Source organism: Arachis stenosperma, chromosome 1 (genome assembly GCF_014773155.1).
Source record: "Arachis stenosperma cultivar V10309 chromosome 1, arast.V10309.gnm1.PFL2, whole genome shotgun sequence".
NCBI classification, from domain to species: domain Eukaryota; kingdom Viridiplantae; phylum Streptophyta; class Magnoliopsida; order Fabales; family Fabaceae; genus Arachis; species Arachis stenosperma.
This window is the reverse complement of record NC_080377.1, coordinates 116,920,198-116,925,130: the sequence shown is the minus strand read 5'-3', so window position 1 is coordinate 116,925,130 and position 4,933 is coordinate 116,920,198. Positions and strand designations below refer to the sequence as shown.

Here is a 4,933-nt window from a genome sequence, read left to right as displayed (position 1 = left end):
ATCGCAGGTTTCTGCAAAGATTTGAACTTTGTTGAGAAGTTTAGTTCAATCAGATGCTACTGCCATAATGCTGGTGGACATAAGGAATGGACTGAGGAAATTGAGTACTTGGATGAATCGGGTAGTATTCTTTACAAGGGTAAGGGTATAAGGTCCGTGGAGCCTGGGATTGATGATCATGTGGTGGTGGGTGAGGTCAAGAAGCCCTTTGTAAATGCTGCAGCTGTGGCAAAAATAGTTGAGGTTGTGAAGAGGTGGAAATGGGGGCCAGAGTTGGAGACACAATTGGACAAGCTCCAGTTTGTGCCTAACATGACTCACATTGTTCAATCCTTGAAGATCATTAGTGATAGTGATGCATGTTTGAGTTTGTTTAGGTGGGCGAAGCGGCAACCTTGGTATTCATCTAGTGATGAGTGTTATGTTATCTTGTTTGATTCTCTTAACCAGCGTAGGGACTTTGATGGAATACAATCATTGTTTGATGAGATGGTTGGTGATTCTACCAGTACTGAAGCTTTCTTGTCTGTTTCATGTAATCGGATGATTCAATATTTGGCCAATGTTAAGAAGTTGGAGGTCTCATTTTGCTTCTTTAAGAAGATACAGGAGGCCGGTGGTAAGATTGACACCGAAACATACAATTCCATTATTACTTTATTTTTCGGTAAAGGTTTGCCTTATAAAGCATTTGAGATATACGAGAGCATGGAAAAGGCCAGCTGTTCATGGAAAGTTTAAGCATGGAAACTTAAGCATGCCAAATTCGGCAAGCGTTGGAAGCATGGCATGTTCAAGCGATGGAAGTGATACTGAGGCCAATATGGTGTATGGTCATGACTCATGAGGGTTGTATTCTGGGATGAATAATATTTACTATTAGCAACTTAGTTTTTGTTCCAATGCATGCAATGAAATAGTTTAACACTATTTTGTCAATTGTTTTTGTTTTGCCTTTTGTGATTATTTTTTTATTCCTGTATATATGTATATAAGAAAGCCATCTTCCTTGATGAGTTTGTCTTGTTTTCTTATGATTTTTTTGATTTTTCCCCTCTATAACTGCTTCATGTTTGAGCAGTTCAGTAAATTTTACTGATAACCCTTCAAAGTCAAACAATGTTTACCTTTAACGCAATTTGACATGAATTTGGTGTATCTTTGCATTTAAAATGAAACACTTTTTATCATCTTCCCCCTTGACTAAGCCTGGTTGAGTTGAATTTTTCACAACGATACTACAATCTCTGCTCCCTTTAGAAGTTTATTTTTTTTATTTTTTTAACTGTAATTGTTATTTTAAACTTTTAATTGGTTAGTTAATATATAAATTTTCATCTTGCTTCTTCAATTGTTGTTATTAGTCATTAGTCATTACTGTGATTTAGGATTGTTAATGATCTTGAATATTGATTCTGATATGCTCTGATATGCAAGGGTTCTGAGAATGGTGACACTGTGAACTATGCAACTGTGGTTAGGGAAGTGAAAGCATATTTGAAGAAAGGTGTTGCAGCGAAGGAATTGTAGTCACATATTGCTGCATTTCCTATATCTGCTCAGGAGAAGATGAATGCACTTCTTGAAGGATTATTTGATGGCGTCAAAAAAGTGTTTGGAAAGGAAGCTACCAAGAGGAATTACCTTGCTGGTGCAGTTGCTGGAGATGACGAGGGATCGCAGCTGTTATTGCTCAATGCTGCTGAGGAGTTCTATTACAAGAAAGGTAGTAATGAGTTGAATGAGGTTGCACTTATTCTGAAAGCTCTCTATGATGTTGATTTGGTGGAGGAAGAGTACGTCGTGCATTGGTATTCAAAGGGACTGAAGGGTGATAAGAAGGACTCTCAGGTATGAAAGAATGCTCAACCATTCATTGATTGGCTTCGGAATGCTGAATCAGAATCGGAGGAAGAATGATAAAAGTTTGTGGTCAGTTATTAAATGGAATTGCCTCAGTTATTGAATTAGTGGAACTCCATATTCAAGGGTTTAATGTGGATTTCAGTGTTTCTTTTAAGGATTTTCGTTTGTTGAATTGGTTTCTCTCTTAGAGATGAATCAGAATAAGAATGCTGTCCATCCAGGAGGGTTAAACTAGTTAGCTATATGTTATAGAACTCTGGTTTTGGTCGTTTCTGCTTCTCCTATATAATACGTAAGTGGTTCTTGATGTTTTAAATGGCTTGTACTTGCTTCTTAAGCAAAACCATGAGATATAAATGTAACACTGATGTTAGTTTTGCAGTTTATTGTTGCTTCTTAGTCTTAGGCATTGCCATATTTGAAAGGATAAAAATACAAACATGGAGAAGTGAAAGTAGTTGTAAAATGGAGATGCATTCTTTTATGGTTTTAGGATTTCAACAAAACTGAACAAAAAGAAGCCATTTTTTTCGATTGACTAGGTTACAACTTACAACAGAACTTGACATTACAGCAGAAGTAGCATCACCTTGTCCTAACTGCACACAACCAGTGACACTCCTAAAGTGATGAGAAAGCTTTTATGTGACTTTGATTGGTACCAACTTTGAATAAATGTTGTTGAAATTCGGACTATCTTTTAAATGTGTTTTGGACTTAGTCTCATCATTCTGAAGCTGAGCAACTAACTCCTTGCACATGTATCACAAAGGTCATCATGTGTTTCACACCTTAATTACGCACTTCAGTAGTTTTTGGATTAATCCTCATTGCTTCTAACTAGTATTGTCTTATCTGAAGAGGTTCAATCTTGATAAACAACTAAGTATTGCCCTCATTGCTTCTGTTGATATATAACAAATACTTCAATCTTGATATACAAAATGTTATTTCATTAACCAACACAATTTAGTGCAATGCTACAACAGGTTTAGTGTGGTTTTAGTCATCTTTAAGCCAATGACGGATCACAAATACAACAAAACAAATGCAAATTCCTGTAGAACTCGATAAACTAATGATCCTAACAAACAAAGAGGATTGATATGCATCCTGAATAAAAGCATTCCATAGCCAATACCACACAAGAGACATAATGGAACCAATTCTAGCCCCAACAACCACCTGGATGAAGAATAGGTATAGGCTGTGTATCCATCATTATACCAGCAATATACCCTCACGTATCATACCAGCATTCCCAAATTTCAGAACTAGAACAGAAGCATCAAATGACAAAGGACAACTAGCTATCAATTGTCCATAAAATGTAGGTTCATAACAGCCCCTTGTAGTCTTTTCCAGTGCATGCATTTGAACAAGCGTGTTCAATGCATCTTCAACAACTTGAGAATCTGGTGCATCTAGAGATTTTTGCAGCAAAACTGCCATAAAAACCATGACAGTTGATCAATGTACAGAGAATTAAAGGAAAAAGCGGGAGAAAAAAGAAAGGAGGGGAGAAAGAGAAGGGAGTGGGATAATGAAAATTACATCTACAATCAGTAAGGTATTTAAAATTATCAAATATTCTGCAACATCCAAGATACAGTATTTAAAGTTATTGCCCACTCTAGATGAATAAACTCAAGCACTACTATAAGTAGTCTTAAAAATTCAACTTAAATAGAGAGTCTTATCACTATGATTTAATAAAGCCCACAACTATTAAGAGATATCAGAGCAATATTTGGTAAATATACAAATATTCAAAGTGCTATAGGGATAGAGTTTTCATATAAAAAGCATTAGTAACTAGAGTTTTCCTATAAAAAGCATTGATGATGATGATAATAATAACAACAACAACAATAACAATAATGATAATTACAACAATTTTTGCTCAACATATCAAGATCATATTAACTAACCTTCTGGATCATTGATAGCCTTAGATCCAACACAGCACAGTGAAAGAACTTGAAGCCTCAAGGATAACTTCAGAATAGACGGACTCTCATGATCCTCAAGTTTGTTAAAAAATGAACCAGTGACCGATCATATAAACGTGACCATCACAAGTTCGGCCAGTTCTTCCCTCCTGTAAAAGTTTTCATATTTTTTGTAATGGTTTGACTTAAAAAAAGAACTCAAACATCGAACTTCCAATATATATATATATATATATATATATATATATATATATATATATATTCAAAATCAGCGTCAATAACACAATAAAAACAATGTCGACAACATTTGTAATGATACAGCCTTATGAACCAGCCCTAATTTTTATAAATTGATAGCACAAGCACTTGAAAGGGAGATATAATCAGCAATTTTAACATGCATAAATTAAAAATATAATATATAGATTATAACTCTATGGCTTTTTGTTATTGATGACATCATTCAAAAGTCCAGCCCATGTATTGGCATCACTGGGTCCACTAGAATACGACGAGACATGAAAAAACTGAGGATATGATGTAATTCCGACAGTAAAAGGATATTGGTTGAAGTACGCCATGCCATTTGGAACAGGATGAAAAGGAATAGGGAGGACTCCACCATAAGGTTGATAAGGAAGGACTACTGGATAATGATGCATAGGATATTGTGGCAATCCTGGTATCTTGGTTGTGGCTGCATCTGGAACTTCAGTCACTTCTATTCCTGATGTGTTGGGTCTTATCTTTTAATGTCTCTTGAGTTAGAGTGATTTCTTCGGTCTAAACATAAATCATAGTTTTTAAATAATTACGATACAAAATTTAAAATAAATAAATAAAGAAACTAGTCAGACAAGCTAGAGTTGAGTAAGACTTTTCTCAAAGTGTTGGCCTCACTCACCCTTAAACTCTTAGTTGCACTTATGGTATTGGATTAAAATAATTTAAATTCAAATTAAGACTTTAAGTTTCCTTCTTGAATTATCTAATATAAATTATCAGATATGCGAAATGTTACCTTCTGTCGACTTTTTTTTTGCTATTTGCTCTAATCTTTGGTGTCTCTGTCAATTTAGATACAGACTTCTTGCTTCCACAACCCTTGAATTTTT

General features: G+C 35.0%; 1 pseudogene; it reads left to right on the top strand.

Moving 5' to 3' along the window:
• The first annotated feature begins 757 nt into the window (after positions 1 to 757).
• Positions 758 to 1,920, top strand: LOC130984493 (eukaryotic translation initiation factor 5-like; annotated as a pseudogene).
• Positions 1,921 to 4,933: the final 3,013 nt, after the last annotated feature.